The following is a 24672-nucleotide window of genomic DNA, read 5'->3' on the forward strand; positions in this document are numbered from 1 at the left end:
AACCAAGTGGGGCACCTCCTAGGAATCCAAAGATGTTTCAACATCTGAAAAACCTGTGTCATTTATACTACAAATTAAAGGATTAAAAACCATGTGATTACCTCACTGGAGACAGAAAGTTCAATATTATTTTGTTATTTTGAAGTAGAGGTTAGTCGTAGTTACGATTGCTTCCCTCACCATACGGGTCACTGTTGGATGTTACAATAAACCTTGGATGGTGGTAGCCAGGTGTAAGGCATATCCTTGAATTGTCTGCTGAGTTGAGACCGTGCTAGCCCTGCCATGGAAAATGCAATTGGTACTGTGTCCAGAGCTTCACTATTTGCTCGGTAAAAGCTCTGGCATGGGGATTCCTCCCAACTCTGATCCAATACTTTGAAACATGGAGGAAAAGAAACATCCAACGTCTCTGTGTTTGGACAAACATAAAGTCTATAAAAGGGCCTGGCGTTTTTGACAAGCGTATTTGTTTGCTAAAGCCTAGCCTTTCTCACTCTGGAGTAGCAAATTCACTTCGTTTTGGAGAAAAATCTCCCTTTCATCTCAAAAGCAACCTTCAATTACCAACAAAAGCAAGTAATAGGAACAATCACCAATTGGGAATCATCAGGCAATTCTGTGGCAATTTTATTCTGTGGTGCGCAGCTGACCTTGATTTTTGCTGTTGGGTCAGAATGTTTTCACAAAGACTGAGTTAACAAATGGAAAGTATAGATAGGTCCTAGGAAGCAATGCTTCTCAAACATTAATGTGCACAAGAGTCACCTGGGATTTTGATAAAACACAGACTGTGATTCAGCAACTTTGAAGTGGGGTTTGAGATTCTTCATTTCTAACAAGTCTCCAGGTGATATTGATGCTGCTGGTCCATGGACCACACTTCAAACAGCAAAGGTTTAGAGACTGTGGGATAAACTGCTATCAGTATCCAAAAGACTAACTGAAGAGACTAAATGAGTTGCAGTATGAGTGGGGAGCCAGATAGATCTGGTAATCTGATTCTAAGAATATTAAGACGGGCTAGGAGGGATCCATTCCTAATATCCAGAGTACTTGGTGGGTGTACCCATGACCTTGAGATCCAAATCTCATTAGTTAACTCCGGTGAAATTTGAGTTTTAAGGATCTTACCCAGCAGAACATGTAACTAGTAGAAGTCCTGGTTAACGCAAGGAGGTGATGCCATTTGTAAAGTTCATCTTTGTATTCATGCTTCTAGAATACAGACAGTAACTTGTGTGTTGACAGAAACATCTGCAACATGAAGATGATGTTCTGTGACGTTTCCCATGTTGCTGGCATGACCTGGGGCATATCTACCTTGCTTTCAGAGAGGGCATCATGGTTGCAAGGTCAATATCCTGAATCAGAAATGACATCAGTACTGGTGTTGGCATATGTTGCGGTAAATTTGAGTTTCCGGGTTTTAGTGCTCATTGGTGACAGAGATTTTTTTTCTCCCCCCTCCCTTTTTTTTTTTTTTAACTCTTTTTCTTATAGAGGTGAAATTCACACAACCTAAAACTAACACCTTCAGTGCAGGTCATTGGCACTCAATACATTCACAAGGCTGTGCAACCACTACCTCTATCTAATTCTAAAACATTCTCGTCACCCCAAAAGGAAACCCTGCATCCATTAAGTGGTGGTAGTTTCTTTCTCATGTTAGTTTTATAGCATGGCTTGGAATATTATTCTTGGGAACTTATCCTGGAGTTCTTTTCTACAGTAGTATAATTATGCAAGAGTGAATATATACAAGGGTAAACCTATAGAAACAACTTGTGCCTAAATTAGCTCCTGGACATACTGTCTTCAAAGGAATGTTTCAAAACAGCCAAAGCATCAACATGCTTACATTTGAGTCTATTTTAAATTAAAGAGCCAAAATAGTAAGTGCACTGGCTTTTTATGAGTTTGGAAATAGAATCAAACAATTGTGAAAATATAATTGGGTAAGTTGTGTCTAGAATTCTTTCCAAGCCACTGCAGGTCGTACTTCTCTCTAAGATGCAGACTGAACCGGTCAAGGATTATGACTTCAGCATGCCTCCAGTTGTCTTGCCACCCATCTGCCTGCCTCACATCAAAATGAGATGTGCTGTTGCCCCAGGCTGAGTGAGCTCTCTCTGCCTGGAGGGTGCCATCACTGCAGCTGCAGGCTGTCACCCAGTGCCAATCTCCCTGTTCTTTCTGACTATAGGGATGAAGTGAGATGGGAAGGGCTGGCATGTGATAGGAAACCTAAAATTATGGTACTAGGAATGAGGTTGGCCAAACTCCAAGTAGAGGCCGATCCTACGTCTGACTATAGCAGGGCCAGTGCTAGGGGAGCAGTTTCAGTGGTAGCCAACCTCAAAGACCAGCAGGCGGCAGGGGAAGGAAGCAGCAGGTACAGGAGGAGCAGTGAGTGAGTGAACTCCCAAGAGGGGAATAATAACTGGTAACTGACTTTTGCAGATTCCAGATTCCCTCATATCCAGTGTATACTTCTCCAACATGTTTCTTGGGCAATTATCTAGAAAAGAGTATTTCTGCCAAGAGCTATGTTCAGTGTTCAACTGTAATTATTTAAGCAGTATCATATGGTTTGCAGTGTTTGTAGTATAAAGCAAAAGTCTGAATTAAGGGTCATTAATAGTAGCCTTCTCAATACTTGACTCAACTGAGGGTGAAGCTCCAGATGCAAAATGGTAAAAAAAAAAAAAAAAGTAAATTTAAAAGTCCCATCATGCTAGATTGTACAAGTCTTTATGATTTGTTGTGCTTTTACTCTGTCCATGTGAAACCCAGTCCATAGATTTACCAATGGCTGTTTTAGCACCCCCAAACTTATTTTTTATTCTAATGAGTTTTATCTCTTCACTTACTCCATTTTCTTTTGTTTGATTGAAATCTCTACTGTTCTCCTCTATTATATATTATTCATTGTTGTTTGAGGCACCTAGACCCTTTTAAAAAAATTAAAGTCTATTTAACTGATGATTGTTTATCTATTGAAATATAACTTTGAGTGCCTACTGTATACCAGGTGTTAAGAAAGGCCCTGGGACTAAAAAGACAAAAGGGTGGATTTCCAGGCCATGGAATTAAATTTCTCTTTCTCCAAATCATTTAACAGCCACTCAGTTGATTGGTTCCATTTTCAGTGAGAAAATTTGGAGGCTCATAGATACTTGGATATTTTCATAAATAATATTCAATTGCATAATAATTTCTATAATGAAAAATCACATAAGTCCCAAACCATGGAAGGTTATTATGTCTTACTACAGTAGGCAAAACGAAAAATATTCTTGCCTTGGAATCTGTTTTCTACAGGGATTGAGTTACTAACGGGTGTTTTTAAGATATAGTAAATGCACTTTTAATTTCCAATCAGCAGATAGCAGCACTTGATTTCAATTCAAGAGAAAGTTACAGTGGTGTTCTGTGTAATGTAAAGTACACTCAGAGCTTCCAGAAGATGATTCTTAAGATGAAAACTGAACACATTCAAATTGAAGATTCTCTATTTTGTCTTAGAAGGGGGAACACTTGGTAATTTGGTCAAGTACCTTTAATTTAACAAGGTAAAAGATGCCTTTTACTACTCTTCAGTGTAAACAACTGCCCTTTTTCCTGTTAAGTAGCATATAAAGCACAATATGAATTTTTTTTACTATAATGGGAAGAAAATTTTATATTTTTTCCTGATTAACTTTTCTCAAGAGCATTCTAAGTGACATGAATTTGATTTACTACAATTTGCAATATCACTGCTGCAGGCACTAAATTATCCACTGCATTCTTTAAAATAAAGACCACAGAAAGGAGTTTCTTCCAAACAACCCAAAGAAGTAAAAGGACACATTCCTGTGTACTAGGTTTATAAAATGAGCATATGCATTTTCTTAAATGCTCACTGTCATTGGAAGGCATGACTATCCTGCTGTTCATGTTTGTGGTATTGTCCCCAAAGGAAACTGAATTATCCATCCAACAAATGTGGTAGGCCCTGTGCTACATTCATAGCTTCCTGATGTTCAGTACGAGTTGCCATAGTCATTCACTTTCAATTTCCAGCTGAATGATCTCTTCTCTAACTATACCTTTATTGTGATTTCTGCAATACCTTATTTCAGGCGTAGGTCCATTAAATAGTGGCTTTTATTGATTAGTCTTCCCTGAAATGGGTCTACTATGTCACTGATTAGTTGCCCCTCTTGTTCTATAGTTATCACTTGACAAATAGGTGTCCAGTGTGTTTAGGCATCTTGCCCCTCTGAGGCTCCCCTCAGAACCCTGAGCACCAGCTACATGTGCTCCTTCTTGCACCAAGGGTTTCATAGCATCACGTCTTCCCTTTTGTTCTCCAGCCCCAGATGGGACTGAAAAATTCTTGCAGGTATTAATCTTTGGGCTACCTCACAATGGCCTTTTTGTTCTTTTAGTTTTCTGTCATTTGTGCAATCAATTCCTCACATTAAGTCTCTTCGATTTGAAATACTTAAACAAAAATTTTTTTACGTTTATTTATTTTTGAGAGACAGAGTATGAGTGGGGGAGGGGCGGAGAGAGAAGGAGACACAGAATCTGAAGCAGCTCCAGGCTCTGAGCTGTCAGCACAGAGCCTGATCGGGGCTCGAACTCATGGAACCATGAGATCATGACCAGAGCTAAAGTCGGACACTTAACTGACTGAGCCACCCAGGCACCCCCTATTTGAAATACTTAATTTCTGTCTTCAAAATGGTATCATTTACTTTCAATAATTTAAAACTAGGGCCCAGAAAATCAGAGATTTAGGGTGGAAGAAAGAAAAGCAAACAAACAAAGCCCTCAACATTGCGCTCAGCAGTTGTTTAGATTCATGATTAACAAGTCCATTTAACAGGTTAATTCCTGGGCACCCAGGTGGTTCAGTTGGTTGAGTGTCCAACTCTTGATCTTGGATCAGGTCATGATCTCCCTGTTTGTGAGATCAAGCCCTTCATCAGGCTCTGTGCTGACAGTGTGGAGGCCACTTGGAATTCTCTCTCCCTCTCTCTCTGCCCCTATCCCACTCGTGCTTGCTCTCTCTCTCAAAATAAATGAATAAACTTAAAAAAATTTTAGTAAGTTGAATCCTGAGCATCAAATACTTTACATTCTATAAATGTAAATATAAAATCAAATTACTACCCAGATCTTCACATTATATGTGGCCCCCTTACTGAGTGTTTTCCTCTCTCCCTTTAAAAAAAAACACAAAAAGAGGGGAGTGGGAGACACAAGCTTCCAGTTTTAGAATGAATAAGTCACGGGGCTAAAAGGCACAGCATGAAGAATATAGTCAATGATATTGTAATAGCAATGTAATGGGACAAATGGTAGCTACACTTGTGAATACAGCATAATCTACAAACTTGTCAAATTACTAAGTCGTACACCTGAAACATTATGTGTCAACTATACTAAAAAAAAAAAAAATAGCTGAAAGGAGAACCATAAAATACCAGAACTCAAGCAGCATGAACTAGATAATCTGCATCATCCTTTACCCACTATAGAAATGGAATGTGTAATTTAAAAGTTTACAAAATAGAGGGGCGTCTGGGTGGTTCAGTCAGTTAAGCATCCTACTCTTGATTTCCACTTAGGTCATGGTCTTGTGGTTTTGTGAGTTTGAGCCCTGCATCCAGCTCTGTGCTGGCAGCGTGGAGCCTGCTTGGGATCCTCTCTCTTTCTCCCTCTCCTTGCCCCTCCCCCACTTGCACTGTCTCTGTCTCTCTCAAAATAAATAAACTTAAAAAAAAAAATCAAAAGACTTTACAAAAAAGAATCTCCAGGCCCAGATTGTTTCGCTGGAGAATTCAACCAAACATTTTTAAAAGGTCAACATCAGTTTTATACAAGCTCTTCAAAAAAATAGAGGAGCAGGGAATACTTCCCAACTCATTTTATAAGGCCAGTATTACTTTGATACCAAAACCAGACAAACAGTACTAAAAAAAAAACACAAAAAACTACAGACCAATACCTCTCATGAACTTAGATATAAAAGTTCAACATGATATTAACAAATCTAATCCAACAATGTATATAAAGAAGAACATACTATGAAGTATACACCATATCAAGTGGGATTTATTCTAATATGTGAGGCTGGTTCAACATCAAGCAGGCTAAAGAAGAAAAATCATATGATGGTATCAACTGACACAGAAAAACCATTTGACAAAATCCAAACACATTCAAAATAGTCACGGTCCCTAGTTGGGATCTGATAGTGTTAACTCCACTCTTAGGCAACTTTACCCAACCTTGATATTCCCCTATGTAAAAACAATGCTTTTATACCTCATTTTGTGAAGGAAGAGGTCAGATTTTAAAAGAAATACATGGGTGGAAATGGTATAAATCAAACACAAATTTACCGTATCATAATTTTCCAAGCTACAATTTAAAAATGTCTTTAGAAACAGTACTTTTCTAAATAAATAATGTAGTTGGAAAGTTCATAATTACTCCTCTGGTGTACATTTTACTGGATTAAGCTAATAAGTACTTATATAAGTAATAATATTTCTATTCCCAAGATCCACCATTATACATTAACATTTGAATGAATACATTCATTATATAGCCAGGATAGCAATTTCCAGTTCAAGTGCTAATGTACTTTCTGGCTAAAGCTGAAACTCTTAAGAGCAAATTAACTAATTCATGAATTAATATTGTTTAGACATCAGCCTGTAGAACTAAATGAGATGATGTATGTAAAATGCTTAGCACATTTCCTGCCATATAGTAAGTACTCAACAAATGACAGCCATTAGTTTCAGTACTGTAAATTAATGATGTCATGAGGTTTTCTACATTGATTACTGCCACAGGTAAATTTTTTCTTTAAGAAATATAAACCATTTTCAAGCTATGGATAAGTTTCTCAAATGCAAGGTCCTATGTGCCGGGAATGCTTTTATGCTCTTGTAAATCCAATCAAATCTGTCAATCAAAAGTTTGATTAGAAAGTTTACCTACGGGGCACCTGAGTGGCTCAGTCGGTTAAGCATCCGACTTCAGCTCAGGTAGCAAATTAAAGCCTTTGCTACTGAAAAGTTGTGTCATTTGGGTAATGTGCAACACAGATGCTGAGACAGAGTTAGAATGGCAAAGTTTTAGTGAGGGTTAACTAGAACAAAATTTAGAGATGAATTGGGGAGCAAACAGTATGGATCAGGAAGAGCCCCAGACCGTGATGATGCAGGTCTCACAGTCTTGGCTAAGATAATGAGTTGGCCAGGAGCAAAGACTGACCAGGAGGACACCCACTCAGGGAAGAAATGGCTGGCACCCTCTCCATGCTCAGTCATTCACTCCTGTAAAGGAGGCCTTATAAGTGAAGCAGAGCAGAACTTAAAGAGTGAAGTAGATGGAGCACATTGGCTAATTGTGCCCTTTCCAGCTGACTGGTAAGTCCCTCAGGCAGATCTGAGCAGCACACCTCCATGACTTCCTCAGAAGACATGCTGGAGAAACACACAGAAAGAAGTACAATTCCTGTATGACCTTTCTTGCTGCCTTTCTAGCACTCATTAATTTCTGTTTTAAGTCTCCATGTTAGCATGACTTTCACCACTTCCATGCTACTCTCAGGCTCAGGGGAAATCATTCTGCCACTCCCCAAGTTGCACTGGGGAGAGTAGGGATTTGTGAGGTTGTCCTTGGTCACCTAGATATATCATTTAGACACTTCACTCCTTCTTCTCCTTCCAGGCATAAAAACAGACTCACGCCTGCCTCTTTCCCAGGGGTGCCCACATTCTCCTCTGTTCTTGGATTTCCAAACTTATTTGTGTGTTTCTCCTCTCGCTTTCTCCAGTCTGAACAAAATTATGTAGTTCAATAAATCACAGGTGGAGAGGAAGGGAAGCAGGGGGTGTGTCAGGATTGAGAAAAGCAGACCTTGACTACAGATAACATAATTTTTCCTCACCTAATTTTTATGGCCTGAGTTCCCTCTGGGCCTAGAATTTTTTTTATGTCCAAAGCCACAGCTTCAGAAATTTAAAAAGGCTTTTCTTTGCTTTTCTGCTGTAATAACCTTTCCCTGAGGCAATGAATGCACTGACTAAATGCATAAAGAGCAAAGAGTAAAAGAAACTCAGAAAGGAAAATCTTAGGTAACATCTCAAAATATTATCCTGCCACAATTACATCCAAGGATCCTAACAGAACCTGTGGATGAGATCAATGAAACTTTGTTATAGTCTTTGATGGTTTAGGGAGAAGGGAAAAAGACCAGATGATCAAATGATCAAAGCCAGGAAAAGTCTCAACTTTTTTTTTAAGTCAGAAGAAAGAAGATGCTGCAAATCATAGATTGGTAACCAAATGTTCCCATTTGTCCGGGAAAATTCCAGATAAAACTCATCTCATCTTTTTTCTTTTTCCTTTCTCCTTTTTCCTTTTTCATTTTCTTTCTTTCTTTCTTTCTTTCTTTCTTTCTTTCTTTCTTTCTTTCTTTCTTTCTCTCTCTCTCCCTCCCTCCCTCCCTCTCTTTCTTTCTTTCTTTCTTTCTTTCTTTCTTTCTTTCTTTCTTTCTTTCTTTCTATAGTTTGTCTTGGTCAGGCAAATGCCTTGAAATAAGGTATCTGGGCTGCAGGAAATAATTTAACAGTCTCTGGTGATACTGCGATGAATAAGTTGTATAAACGAGGACCAGAAAGCAGAGGGGCTAGTAGATTTGTGATATGATGAACAACTACCCCCGGTAACAACTGGAATAGGGCCAAAGTCAAGTGGTCAAGATAGAGGTGGCTATGGAAACTATGCCACATAAAGTTGGACAGAACTGAGGATATGAAGCCTTAAGAAGCCCCAGGGAACCCACACTAATCTAAAAATGAGGAATTAAGCACCTATCATTCATACACTAGTTCTGTGCAGCTGAAAGGAAAACAAACGAACTAGGAGAAATTTCTGATAATTAGAATTTGTCTCAAAAGCAAACAAAAACAAACAACAAAAATAACCACTAGGACGTTGTGAGGTAATGTGTTTATCAGCAGCATTTCGTTATAGAGTAGATTCCTTCATTCTATTCAATGTACAGATTGCCTACATTCCATTCATAGAGAAACACAGAATGAAACCAAATGACTTCTAAAAGGTCCCACAATTCTGAGCAGCTATGATTCTATTCTAAAAAAATGTGAGTGCTAAACCAAAACCAAGAGAATTTCCACATTTTTACAAAAATGTTTTACATGATTTACAGAAAAACTAGTGACTCAGAAAGAGCTTTATAAAAGTCCGTGGATACACCCAGAGTTGATTTTATGACTCATGACTGGCAATATTAATGGAAGCACTAATAAAAGTTATGATATATAGTAATAAAACACTGAAGCATGGAGTCATAAATCATATTCCAACAGGATAAGGAAGGTAGTTTTTCCTTTGTGATTTAATACAGCTTTCCACAGGAGACCTATAAACCCCCAGGATAGGCTAAAGACTGAGGTTAAACCACTCCATTTCAAAGATAAAATAGCAATGAACATATAGATATGAAAAAAGTGACATTCTAGATTTACAAAGTGGAAATTTTTCAGTCATCCCACTTGATAGCATAAGAACACAGGAGGTTGGTTATTTGGTTCTCCCAACTTAAGATTTAGTAGGTTGACTTTTTCCCATTCAACTCTACTAAAATTCTAGACTAATGTTTGAGGAGACATTAAACATACTACCTTTGGTCACAGCTGTTTTTGCAGCTCAACTACTTACCCCTGCCATCTGGTATCACAGCCATTCTATTCTGCTCAGGAACTACTCCTCTGACACCTGATGGGGCTATCATAAGACCTTCCCTCAACTTTCACTGGGGTATGATTCCAGCTGGCCAAGTTTTCCCAACCACTCATGATGCTTAATTTTATGTGCCAATTTGACTGGGCTAAGGGATGCCAGATAATTGATAAAACATTATTTCTGGGTATGTCTGTGAAGATGTCTCTGGACTAGATTAGCATTTAAATTGGAAGACCAAGTAAAGAAGATCATCTTCACCAATTTGGGTGGGCATCATCCAGTCCATCAAGGGCCCAAATCAAAAAGGCAAGTTCTCTGTTTCTCTCTGCTTAAGCTGAGACATTCATCTTCTCCTGCCCATGGACATCAGAGCTCCAGGTTTTTGGGATTTTGGACTCAGACAGGGACTTATATCATTAGCCCCCCATTTCTCAGGCCTTTGTACTTACACTGAATTACACCATCAGCTTTCCTGGTTCTTCAGTTTGTGGACGGCAATACATGGGACTTCTTGACCTCCATACCTATTGGTTCTGTTTCTCTTGAGAATCCTGACTGAAACACACCAGAAGAGTGACTCGTCCAGTGGTTTCCCCCATCTGACCCAAACAGGTCCAAAATCTTTCTCAGAGATTATTAGGAATGCTAAGAGGAGGCTTAAGGGAAGCTTATGTCCTAATATCACAAGAACTAGAGACTGAGTCTGAAGATACTGGGAACTCATCTTTGTCACCACAAGAAAGAAGCCTCCGTGGGAGTAAACCAGTGCAGAGAAAAGAGTGGGAAGAGACAAAGACCTTATAACATCCTTTGAGTTCCTGAACCCGGCTATTATTGAATCCATATGAAGCCCTGGACTTTTCAGATTCATGAGACAATGAATTCTTGTCTACTTAAACTAGTTCATTTCTGTCACTTGCAACCCAAAGAGTCCTAATTAATTAGCCATAACAGTTACCTTTATGTTATTGGTTTATCTCTGTTTCATTTTCTGGTAATTATCTTCAAAGAGCTAGTAACCTTGAGTAAGAAGAGATCTTTTCATTGAAAACTTAGAGACGACTGAAGATTTAGTCATTCATTTCATTTACTTATTTTTGAAGAGTGACCCATGCAAGCACACTAGTTAAGAAAGAATGTTGAGCACCAAACCTGTCTGGGGATTTGAGCTTCCTTTCCAAGTTAAAATGAGTTGATCATTGTGATGCGATAATAAAATGTATTTAGCCTATCTCCCATATTCTTTGAGAGATGTAGCTAACACTCCTCCCCACAAGAGATGGAATCTAGACACTCTTTCCTTGAGTCCAGATGGGGCTTGTATAGCCCTGATCAGTGGGGAGTGATGGCAGAGATAACATTTGGCATCTGAAACTGGGCCATAAAAAGGATACAGCTTCTGTCTGGCTCTCTCAGGACACTTGCCCTTGGAACCCAGATTCTCTGCTGTGTAGAAACTCAAACCAGCCCACATGAAGGGGCTCATGAAAGGGGAACTGAGAGTTCCAGCTGACAGTCAACATCAACTTCCAGACATGTGAGCAAACAAGCCTTCAGATTGACTCTACTCCTAAGACTTGTAGTCTTCCAGCTGAGGTCCTATATACAACCATCATGCTTCCCACTGTGCCCTGTCTGAATTCCTGACCCTCTTGAACCATGAGAGACAACAAAAGATTGTTTTTATTTTAAGCCACTAAGTTTTGGCGTGATTGTTAAATAGTATTAGGTAATAATATGGTCATCTTAGTTGAGATGATAGATATTTTGCTGAAAGGAAAAACATGGAGTTATATATGTACAGTCAAAATCTATTTTCCCAGAAAATTAAAGTGGTGGCAGAATTATTCGGGCGGTTTAACACTGGTGATTGCATAGCCTTTACAGTGGGACTAGACTTTCTTAGATGTAAGTGAAAACACATAATTGTGTAAACATGGAATCTCCAAATGATTGCTCAACCTTTGGAGCAAAATGGTGAACATAAATGTTTCAGTATTAGATTTGCACCTATCAATATGGAGCTCAGATTCTGGAAATTAAGTCAGTTTTGGTTGGCAACTATAGCACAGATGGTTCAGTGTGTTCCTTAAGCCTGTTTCATTTTACTCATGGGCACATAGCCTATCCTCATTTTCCAGCCTCCCCCACAGTTAGATGGGGGTGATTGAGTTCTGTGCAGTGAGCTGTGAGTGGACCCAAAGTGTTTTGTTTGGCCTGAGGCAGTTGAGAGCAAACATGCTTTCTTTGCAATCTGTCATCCCTTGTCTGGACCTGAGAGCAACCAGGAATTGAAGATAGTAGAGCTTCTGTCAGCCTAGATCCCTGAAAGACCGTGTGGAGCAGAACCTGTCAGCTTTGGACTGTGAGATGAGAGAGAAATAAATACTTATTGTGCTTAGTCACTGAGATTTGGAATTGTAACAGCAACTAGTATCAGTGAATCTGACTAATATAGTAGTCCCTCATAGAACTGCTCACCATGAATAAAATTCAAGTAAGGGGCTGGTGTCCGCTGCTCTCCCCAACCCCCACTCGCATATCTCCCAACAGCTACTCAACCAGCTATCTTGTGAAGTTACCTTTTACATAAATCCTCTTTTTCTATTCTTACTGCATTACTGTAGTTCATCTTTTGTTGGGATACCCGACAGATTTAGTTCTCCATGCTCATTCTGCAGGCAGAATGATGTTTCTGAAATGTTCATCTCATCATATCAAAACTATGTGCTTGAGGACACGAATGAATCAACGACAAAAAAAAAAGAACTAAACAAAGATATAAAAAATATATATATAAACCCCACAAAGATCCTCCTTCCATGCAAGCTGTAGTAACTTATATTTAAACTAAAGTTAGCAAGGCTGTAGCAGCAAAAACATTTTTTTAGAAATATTTCAAAGCTCAGTGATATTGGATTCTCTGCAACAATTTTTTTTTCTTTCCCTGGCTTGGGAGATGCGAACTAATGTTGTCATTTAAGAAACTGTATTTGTTTGGGGTGCCTGGGTGGCTCAGTCAGTTGAGCGTCCAACTTCAGCTCAGGTCATGATCTCATGGTTCATGAGTTTGAGCCCCGCGTCAAGCTCTGTGCTGACAGCTCAGAGCCTGGAGCGTGCTTCGGATTCTGTGTCCCTCTCTCTCCACCCACCCCTGCTTGTGCTCTGTCTCTCTCTTTCAAAAATGAATAAACATTAAAAAAAAAATTAAAAAAAAAGAAAACGTATCCGTGTTTTTGTTTTTAATTTTTAAATTGATTAATTGCTGAGGCTCTATCCTTAATAGCCTAAGTCAGATATGTGCTAAATTTCACTGGATTTTTTTGGAAGTGGGGTGATAACTGGTATTAATGGGAGTTCGTGAAAATAAATTTGCATACCTAAAACTTCTGCCAATGTATCATTTACCAGTATTCAAGAGGCATACTTATTTTGCAGAAGGGGAAAGCTTTATAAACATTGATGAAGAAACTGCTTTTCTGGCTACAGTTTGGAAATCCATATAAACATTAATTTCCATTATTTTAATGATATACTTTGAAGTTGAAGTGTCACATGTTATTTGGGGGGAGGTCACTAATTTATTTAAGAAATCAGTAAAATAAAAACAAGAAGGTAAACCAATTTACAAAGAGGTCATGATAATGCCCTAGGGAATGTGCAGTAAAACACAATAGCATGCAATTATTTTCTTTTGCAGCTCTGAACACTTTTCAATTTGTGGCAGATTTACAAGATCATCTTCTGCATAAAGAAAAAAAATCCTACAAATCGTTTCCTGAAAAATTCTAAAAGAGAGAGAAAAAGAATGAAAGGAAGGAAGGAAGGAAGGAAGAGAAAGAAAGATAAAGAAAGAAAGACAAGAGAATCTGAAAAAGCTTCGAAGTTGCCATAGGAATCAAATCCCAGGTCCAGCCACATGATTATGCAAATCATTTCAGGTTCAGAGGATTATCTAATACACTCGGCTGAGAACCTTGTCTGAAAGAATAGTATCTAAACCTGCACCCAGAGCAGCCACCGCGAGTGCCTGTGAATTGTCACCTGCACTGTTCTTCTGGACCCTTTAGCTCTTCAGTTCTTATAGTTTCAATTCAGTATTTACATATTTTCAGCAATAGAGGTTTCACAAAGCATTATGTTCTTTAGGGAAATACTGGAGTGGAACATAAAATATTCTGTTGTACAAAAGCAACAGCAGCTGGTGGAATTCACATAAACCAGTAGAGCCCAATATAATGAATTATAAGCACGCTTGTGTTTAAAGCAAGCACTGACATAAAAGAGGCAATAGAACACAAAGTATGCTTCTATTTAGCTCATAAAAATATGCACAGTATGAAGAAAGCCATTGATAATGATTAGATCCAGGAAATTCAGGTACCAGGTTATATTTTGCTCCCCTCTTCTTTGGGTGCAGAGTTAAGTTAATCATATTCTCTCATTTACGGCACACTATTATCAGTCTTTTTGTAGCAGCCCTCTCTCTTTTTACTCCTTCATTCCTGCTCTCTGCTATCCTTCCACCCTTCCCCTTCATAGCTACCAAGAGTAATATGCGTGGAATGTGTCCTTGGATATCTGAGCATCTTGAAAAATGCAATGCTGCTTCTGTGTCAGTTGATGTTGAAAACATACATTAATAAGATTATGCTACACATTTCAATTTGTTGCTTGCCTTTTCCACCAAACACTAGGTTTTTAAGCCCTGTCTCTGTTGCTGTATGCAGTTCTGGTTCATTATTTCTGACTATAGCAGAGTATTCCATAGTATGTCTCCCCTGCATTCTAATTCTTCATTTCCACCATCATGAACTTATACAGCCTCTAAATCTCTACCGTCATAAACAACATCATGATGGATGTCTCTGATCATGCAACTTCTTATGTTTTTTTCTTTTTCCTTTTTTTTTTTTTATTTGAGAGAGAGAGAGCACCAAGTAGGGGAAAGGGGCAGAGGGATATAGAGAGAGAATCTTAAGCAGGCTCCATGGTCAGCATGGAGCTGGACACAGGGCTCAATCCCATGACCCTGGGATCATGACTTGAGTTGAAATCAAGAGTTGAATGCTTAAACGACTGAATCACCCAGGTGTCCCAATCATGCACCTTCTTGATGACAGTGTGAGCTGTTCTACAGAAAATGAGAAGAATTGATTGGTTATTTGATATATGCATCCTTAATTTCACCAGACTGTTTTCCAAAATGGCCATCAGTCTATCCCAACATTCAGCAGTAAATGAGGGTTGCTTTTCCCCACATCCTCACCAACCTTGGTATTCTGTGACTTTCTACCTTTTTAGCAATACTATGTTATGATGTTAGTTTGCATTTTTCCAATTATTTGTGATTTTGGATCTTTTCATGTAATTGCTATCTGTTTGGGCTTCCCATTCTATCAACTTATTTATATTTTTCTATTGGACAATCTTGTATTTCTTTTGTTGATTTGCTAGAGTTCTTTGAACATTCTAGGTCTAGCACTGTCCAAGTAGGTAGCCACTAGCCACATGTGGCTATTTAAATTTAAATTAATTAAAACTTCAAAATTAAGGGGTGTCTCGGTGGCTTTGTCGGTTAAGTGTCTGACTTCAGCTCAGGTCATGATCTCACAGTTCATGAGTTCGAGCTCCACAACAACAGCTCAGAGCCTGGAGCCTGCTTCAGAGTCTATGTCTCCCTCTTTCTCTCTGCCCCTCCCCTGCTCACTCTCTGTCTCTCTCCCTCTCAAAAAATAAACATTAAAAAAATTTTTAATTTAAAAATTAAAAACTCAGTTCTCAGTTACGTTATCCCCATTTCAAGTGTCCAGTAGCTCAATGTGGGTAGTGTCAACCTTACTGGAGAGCACAGACACTGAACATTTCCTTGATTACAGAAAGTTCTAAGGGACAGTACTGTTAAATATTAATCCCTTGTCACTTTTTAACATTGCAAATATATTCTCCCAAATGATCAACCAACTATAAATCTTATCTATTTTGTCTTTCATTGAATAAAAATCCTTAATATTCATGTACCCATATCTATTTTTCATAGTCTCATGGGATCTTAAGGAGTCCTTCCCCACTTCTACATATTCTGCTATTCACTTTGTAGCTTTACCTTTTACACATAGGTCTTTCATCTATTTGGAAGTCATCTTTATATATGGGGTAACCTAAAGTTCCAACTTCATTTTTCTCTGTACAGTGAACCAGTTTTCCAAATACCATCTATTAAACAATCCATTTTTTTCCTGCTGGTTTGTGGAACCACCTCTATCAAATAATAAGTCCCCATATATACATGGGTCTATTTTGAGTATTGTATTGTATTGTATTCTATTCTATTCTACTCTATTCTGTTCTGTTCTATTCCATCCCATCCCATTCCATCTCATACTATCCTTTCTTATCCTGTTCTATCTCATGTGCCAGAAGTACACTGATGGTTTAGTTGCTTGTTTATTACCAGAAGAGCAAGTCATCCGTCAAAGCAGACCCTCCTAATTACCTATCCAATATCCATTCTGCATTTCCTTTTTACAAACAGAACTCCAATTTTGTTTGGAATAGCAGCATTTCTAGCCAAAAATATTTGTTTTCTCAGCCTCTCTTGCAGCAAGGATTGGGCATGTGGTACAGATATGAATAATGAGATGGAACAAAATTTCCTAAGGATAGTATCCTTTCCCAAGTAGAAAGGAGTACCATGAGAAAGCCATTCATCTCATTTCCCTCTTTTCTTGCCTAGAATGTAGATATGAGGCCTAGAGGAACAAAGGTCTGAGGTGACAAGTGTGGGGACAAAGGTCTACATATTAAGAATGGCAGGACAGAAAAACTGAAAGAGCCTGGTCCCTTAGCTGTTTAGCTGTCAGTATTAATCCCAGACTCCCTCTGGGCTTGATACATAAGTCAAATCGTTCTGTCTGTTAATCCCTGATAGTAGAGTTTTCTGATATTTGTGTCTGAATATATCAGGCTTCCTATCCCTTCTTTTCCATATTTGTCTTAGACTTTATTTTTCCATATAAATTTTAGAATAAGTTTTTCAAGCTCCTTAAAAACCTTCTCTGGAATTTTGATCATAATTGCATTAAATTTATAGGTTAATATGAGCAGTAGTGGAGTCTTTAAAATATTAAGTCATCCCAATCACAAAAATAGTGTATCTCTCCATTTATTTAGGTCTTCTTTCATTAAAGAGCTTAAACTAGCTTTAATAAATTTTTTCCAGTAAAAATCCCATGCATTCTTTGTTGGGTAATTTGAGATACAAGATCTAGAACACCAGTTTATTGAATTTTACCAATTCTAAGATACACTTTGTTTTTGTTTTATTTTGATTTACATTTGAACATGTTTGGAATCTGGATTCATCTTTGGATTGATGACATCTAACAGCCATATTCACCTCCACCTTGTCCCCTTAGTGGTATGTAAAATAATGATACATTGAACCATATATGGTTTCATTAAAAAAAATACAGTATATATTTTTATTTAATATTTTTTACTTGTTGCTTTTATTTGTCTTTGGTTTCTTTTGTTTATTCCCTTGAAACTTCCAACTGATCAAAATAAAGCCTGAACATTGTTTAGGGGCACCTGGGTTGCTCAGCTGGTTAAGCATCTGACTGTTGGTTTTGGCTCAGGTCATGATCTCACCATTCATGGGATTAAGCCCCACAGGGGGCTCTGCACTGACAGCGTGTAGCCTGCTTTTGATTCTTTGTCTCTCTCTCTCTCTGTCCCTCTCCCAATCGTGTGTGCTGTCTCTCAAAATAAATAAATAAACTTTAAAAAAAACCAAAAAACTGACCAGTGTTTAGAAATACTCAAATTATTACATTCACTATTTGTTCTAATAATTGATAATAGTAAGGGTGCATTTCTACAATTTTTGTAGATAGAGCAAATCTATTTTTTGTTTTGCTTGTAGTTTTTTTCATGAAACGTTTTTGAAAAGTATAATAGATAATATAACAAAGTCTCATAAGCCAACCTCCCAAATGAACAAATACTGGCATTTTATATTTGCTTCCATTCTATTTCTTTTTTTTTAACATTAAAAAATCAATAATGAAATTTCAATTTTATCGATTTAATTTATTTAAAAACAAATTATTATTACAGACAAAGTTAAAGTTCCCTGTTTTTCCCTTTCTACCCTCCTTTCTCAAACCTCTCCTGAGGCAACCATTTTCTTGACTTTGCAGTGTCACCAATCCATATTTTGCCTATTTTTATTACATATCACATAATGATATTACATATCATTCATAAGTAGCATATAGTATTGTGTTGTCAATTTTAACATTTTACCTGGGGGTGCCTGGGTGACTCAATCAGTTAAGCATCTGCCTCTTGATCTCAGCTCACATCTTGATCTCAGGGTCATGAGTTCAAGCCCTGCTTTGGGCTCCATGCTATAAATAAATAAATAAATAAATAAATAAATAAATAAATAATTTTTTACCTATATGACAGTGAGGCCATGAATTTTGAACATACTTCCTTGCTCGTGTTCAGGTATAAAAATTCCTTAACCACCTCTTGTTCTTCAATAAAGGCAATCTTGTTCTTTAGGAGAAAAAAACAGACAAGTTCTCTTATTCTTTTCAAGAAGAAAATATAATTGGTAAAAGCTCTAAGAACATCTTTTCTCCTCTTTGTATGAAATAACTACAGTGTGTTAGTGCATTATAATGAGGATGGTCGTTGTAATTACATTCCATGAAAAAGCTCCTATCTGAAATGTCAACTTTATTCAACTGGAAATGATTTTTTAGAAAACTCCCTGTGTCCTTTTTTTCCCCAAAAGCGAGCACAGATTTATCATTTTCCATGATTCCTTTGGCAAATATAGATTTGCATAACCATTTCAACAGAAATATTGAAATTTCTGTTATTTGTGCTTAAGTCTACAATATCACTGCATTGTTCAATAGGTAAATCTAGTATGCATCTGAGCATTTATATTACACCCATTTCTATAGCAACGAGGTAGATTTAACAAATTGTGCATATATTACATACTAATATTTAATTGTACAAATTTTGCTACATTTCTATCATCCACAGGAGGTATACTGCAGGGACCTCCATCCATATTCTTCCTTTTAAAAAATGTTTATTTATTTAGAGAGAGTGAGAGAGAAACAGCAGAAGAAGAAGGCCAGAGACCAAGCAGGCTCTGTGCTCATAGCAGAGCCTGACACAGGGCTTGATCCCACAACGATGAGATCATAAAGAGTCAGCGCTTAACTTACTGAGCCACCCAGGTGCCCCTCTTCCTTTTTTTAAATTTAAAAATAAAAATGTACATAAGATAAAAATCAAAGTATGTCAAAGGGCAAACAGTAAAAAGTAAGTCTCCTTCCTACTCCAGACTTTTAAGTTCCCAGAATCTATCTCAATATATAACATATTAGTGCTTTATATGATAGTTTATGATATTCAATAACAAGATTTAAATAATGGTTATGAGAAAGAACAGTCTAGGAAAGTTGAATGGATCTGAAAATACACCTGACTGTAATGATTTCTATGCAAGGCAACCTTATAGATGACTTCAAGAAATGGTTGGTGTTTCCAAATATTTCTTGGTCCCCACTTGGGCCAATGCCAGAGTAGCTTCTTATCAGCAGTTTGGCACCTGTTTTGGAGCACACTGTGTAACGAAGGGTTCCCCTCCACCATGCTGGGACATAACCACACTCTCACCCCTGAACTGCTACACAGATCGTTTACTGCTCTTTGCCAACTTTCCTTCATTGAATTTTCTTTCAATGTCTGTCACTCTCAGGTGACCCCATACAGGACACACCATAACTCCCTTAAAAGTATTCTATTCTAAAAAAAAAAAAAAATGAAGAAACGTTGGTACTATTTAGTCTAGGGAATGCTTTACTGTTCTTCAGAAACTTTGAAATGGTATCAATCTATAATTTTTGGTTTTTTTCCCTACTTTCATCCACTTGTTTAATTTTATATATCTAAGTTCAATTAGTTAATGTAATTTAATTAATTTTAATTAAGTAAATACGTCAGTTGGTATTTTCTTTTTTTAAATGTTTATTCATTTTGGGGAGAGAGAGGGAGAGACAGAGAGAGAGACAGAGCATGAGTGGGGGGTCGGGGGAGGTGCAGAGAGAGAAAGAGACACAATCTGAAGCAGGATCCAGGATCCGAGCTGTCAGCACAGAGCCTGACCTGGGGCTCAAAGCCATGAACTGCAAACCATGAGATTATGACCTGAGCGGAAGTTGGAGGCTCAACCAACTGAGCCACCCAGGTGCCCCCATAAGCTGGTATTTTCCATTCTGCTCTGTTCCATTCTCTATTTCTACATCAACAGACTGCATTTATGTTTTTAAAATGTGGTGGGGGAGAAGGCAGATAAAATCAACATTACAGTCAAGATAAGAATTCCATAGTATTGGGTTTATTTTCATAATTGTTAATTGGATAGAAATAGTCATGCAAGGAACTGACTGACAGTCAACCAACATTCCCAAGCATGGTCCCAAAAAAGAAACACTATGGACTTCTGCCATGGTCAGACATGGTATTTGTATTAAGAAATGAATTCACAAAGAAAATAGCATTGCATAATCATGCATGGATTGCCTTGAATGACGTTATCCATTACTGCAAACCAAAAATAAAAATAAACAAATAATAAAACAAAACCAATGCTTAGTTGACATTTTGCATTTTTGCTCCTACACATTCCTGAAGATAGAACTTCTTGCCTCCTGAAGTCAGTGGGAGGAAAAAACTCTGAAAATTATTAATTGAACCCAGCAGAAATATTAACGTGCAGATAATATTTCTTTAGTAAAATTAATCATATAGGCAAAATCTATATAGTGGGTTTTATCCATAACAACAACAACAAAAAAACTCATGGTATTCTATGTATCATGAAACTAGAAAATATGCACACAAATCTTTTTAATAAATCTTTGAACAACCATCAGATTTTTAGCTGTAATGTGTCTATGAAACTGTATTTCTCTTTTCAATGACCCATTGTCATTTCAGTTTTCTGTAGTCATTCACTTAGGGATGGAAAAGTCATTATCTGAGGACAAAGGAAATAATTTCAGGTTCCTGAACTCAACTCAAGGGCCTTCATTTCTCTCCTCTTCCCCTCCCCACTTCCACCTCTCCTACTCCAACCCCTCTGCCCCATCCAGAAAAGGACCATCTGAGTGTCTCTCTTTCAGTAGTTTAGGTGGCAATGTGGAGAGAATGGGTCAGTTGGCATCAGGAGAAGAAGTTAGAAGAAATAGAGAAGGAGCCATGAAAGCCTACAAATAAGTTGAAGTTGGAACTATGTGAAAGACACAAATAGAGGGTGAGGTAGTTGGTGGCAGCAACAAGAGAAGTAGGAGCAGACACGGCTAGACCACATGGTGAACAAGAGCCACCATGTTTCCCACTAGTGAGGGGACCAGAGCCAGCTTCATGAATATGCGACCATGAACACAGCCCAGCACTTGATTTAATCTTCTGCTGTCTCTGTCTTGAAATTTTTATTAATTTGAGATAGCTGTAATAGGCATGTCTGCCACTCTTCTGGCCCCATTATATATAATGTTCATAGTGTCCTTGGAGCACAGAATCCTGTGGAACTGTGATGTGAGTGCAGAGACTCAGAGCAAGTAAAAGGGAAGGCAGTGTGTTTAAGGTGAGTAAGCAGGGCACTTATACCCCCAAAGGGCCACACTTTGCATCAGAACCAGAACCTGTTCTGAAAAGGCAAAGCATGCAATGTGTTTTAAAAAACACAAGTGACTGGGGAACCCTATCATATTCCTTCTTATTCATATTATTTCCCCGTAGTTGGTCAACCTCTTCCACTGAAAATGAAGGTGTGAAAGGAAAGGAGATCTAGGGCAACCCAGTCATTTGTCTTTGATTCCTTCCCTGCTCATCAGGAAGCTGAAGGTAGAGGGTGTTGGTAGAATGTGCACAAATGAGGAAATAAAATAAAATCAACTGAGTTAGTTTTGTGCAGCATTTTCATTGCTCTGGTAAAAATGCAATACATTTGACCATACAATAGGCATTGTACCATTTTGGGGGTTCCACTATGAGTTAAATACTCTTGTTTTTGTAATTAAAACGGACATCACAGCATATAAAGATGAACAGTAAAAACCATGCTGATAATCTAAAATGTTAACTTTACTTAGAATGATGCTAAATAATTTTTTTTTAAATCATAACAAGTTGAGAGAGAGACAGCAAAAGACAGTAAAAAGCTTTATATCTTAGGACTTATAATAGCACTTTTTACCTGCTTTCTGATCTAAAGACTCCACATTTTCAGTTTGCTGCTGCAAATTATGTAGCCAGCTGTGGGGAGGGCCACACAATTATATGGATCGAGGAGCCACCTGTATACTAAATGGCCTACGTGTCCAGTCCCATAAGGGCTGGCTGATATCTTGTTCTTCTGTGTTTCCAGAACTTGATTTTTCTGGATCCCCTTGTGTCCTACCTGTGTTTCTGAGATCCTTGTTTCCTTATTTGGACAAGAAGATTTATAATAGACTTCCCTGATCTGAGACAATCAGAGTTCTCTATTATTTGCAATTAAAAGCACACAAAAAGCATAAAATATGGTATGATTTTTAGTTAGTAAATCATATATATTTTCATTCACAAAGTAAGTGATGCTTAAACATGCTGCATTGGAAAGAAATGGATTTTTGTTAAAAATGATTTAGCTTGAAAACTGTAGGATTAAAACTGTGCACGTGAAATATTTCTGGACCAAAATCTGTGAAAATATCAGCAAAATGAATGAGTCAAATTGGATTAAACTGCATTAACTTTCACATTGGTCTTGTTGACATCAGGGGCTGGTAATACGAATTTAGTTCATAGTGATGGCAATTTCATCAGATTTGTGTCCTGAGGGACTCCAACTTTTATGTGTGTTTTAGGGAAGACCTGTCAGGTGTTATATGATCACTGTGGCTTTGGTCTGTGTAAACAAGGCATGGCCATCAATGCAGGCTGAATCAGTGAGGACATTTGCCTCAGCACAAGCAATAACAGAAGGAGAACAAATGTGCAGGATACGATCAAGGAGGCCTGCAGTGCATTGTGGAAACCAGGGAGCAAACCAGAAAGCTTGAGAAATACTGCAAAATACACAATCTGATAGTGGACAATGGTCCACTACCAGAAAATGTGGTTTATCTTTAAAATTATCCTTTTAGGGGTTTCCCCCCTTGAAAAGGGGCAGAAAGGTACTTAGTGGAGAATTTAAACATTTTAGTAAAGTTACAGTTGTGGATAGTATCTAACTAGTGTATGGTGTCCAGAAATTGAGTAGCTGGAAAAGGTGTCTTAAATTTATTTGTAAGTGTCTATTTAGGGTGGATGTGACACTATGTCCCATTTTGGGTCTTGCCTCCCTGTCCTGCAGAGACATCCCAACCTAACTGCCTGAGTAACTCAGCCTGCTCATTGGCAGATGTGGCCAAGAAGGCAAAGAAAGGGCTACAAAGAAGGAATACAGACATAGACTGAAGGGAGAAAAAAACAATACATATGGTTTAAATGATAGACAGTGTTGTTCCAAACCTTAATGATCCTTTAGAAATTAAACAGGTGTCAGGTCTCAGCTTCCTTGTTTGTTGAGGGTGCTTTGCTTAAATGCCATGGGTCTGTGCTTATAGCATGTGGCTTTCTGCTCAAAGCCAATCACATAGGTGCTGGTTTTTTACACGGAGAGGTAACTGTTCTTGTTAGAGATTAAAATATGCTGAAAATAGAAGCAGCAAGGGTTTAGGTCACATTACAAGGAACAAATCTGGAAGAAAGTTAGAGGTATTTGGGTTATTTAGGCTAATTACGAAAGTCACTATTTTTGGACATTAGTTCGCATAAACCATCTCCCGGATGTGCTGATGTCTAGGAAGAATATAGGGCTGAACAGAGCATCCAAGGTTTTGTCTGGAGAAAAAAAAGAAGAAGAAGAAGAAGAAGAAGAAGAAGAAGAAGAAGAAGAAGAAGGATGTTATTATCATTAAGACTTTTGAAATTTACCATTAACTTGAAAAACTCTATGTGATTGCAGCTTTTGCTTTTTTTGGTGTGCAAATAGCTTACATAGTTTATTTTAATCTCCTTTATGGTTACTTGGTATGAAGATGGGCTATCGATTATGTAACTAAAGTAAGTGGGAGGAGAGGCAGTGATAGACGGAAGTCATGCTGTGAATACAGTACATGACTATCTGTAAGAAAACCCTAGAGCAGTGGTTCTCAAAGTGGGGTCCCCAGACAAAGAGCATCAGTGCACCCCTGGAAACTTGTTAGAAATGCAGACTCTAGGGGCGCCTGGGTGGCGCAGTCGGTTAAGCGTCCGACTTCAGCCAGGTCACGATCTCACGGTCCGTGAGTTCGAGCCCTGCGTCAGGCTCTGGGCTGATGGCTCGGAGCCTGGAGCCTGTTTCCGATTCTGTGTCTCCCTCTCTCTCTGCCCCTCCCCCGTTCATGCTCTGTCTCTCTCTGTCCCAAAAATAAATAAAAACGTTGAAAAAAAAATTAAAAAAAAAAAAAAGAAATGCAGACTCTATGGGGCGCCTGGGTGGCTCAGTCAGCTGAGCATCCGACTTTGGCTTAGGTCACGATCTCGCAGTCTATGAGTTTGAGCCCCACTTCAAGCTCTGTGCTGACAGCTCAGAGCCTGGAGCCAGCTTTGGATTCTGTGTGTGTGTGTGTCTCTCTCTATCCCTCCCTCACTCACACTCTGTCTCTCTCTCTCTCTCTCTCAAAAGTAATAAATAAACTTAAAAAAAAAAAAGAAATACAGACTCTAGGGCACCTGGGTGGCTCAGTCGGTTGAGCATCCAACTCCTGATTTCAGCTCAGGTCA

General features: G+C 38.2%; 1 long non-coding RNA gene across 1 annotated transcript in view; it reads left to right on the top strand.

The window, feature by feature from the left end:
* The window catches only part of LOC128314066 (uncharacterized), a 158769-nt gene that overhangs the window by 88782 nt on the left and 45315 nt on the right, over positions 1 to 24672 (top strand). The window lies entirely within an intron of this gene.

The sequence above is a fragment of the Acinonyx jubatus genome, chromosome C1 (genome assembly GCF_027475565.1).
Source record: "Acinonyx jubatus isolate Ajub_Pintada_27869175 chromosome C1, VMU_Ajub_asm_v1.0, whole genome shotgun sequence".
Lineage (NCBI taxonomy): Eukaryota > Metazoa > Chordata > Mammalia > Carnivora > Felidae > Acinonyx > Acinonyx jubatus.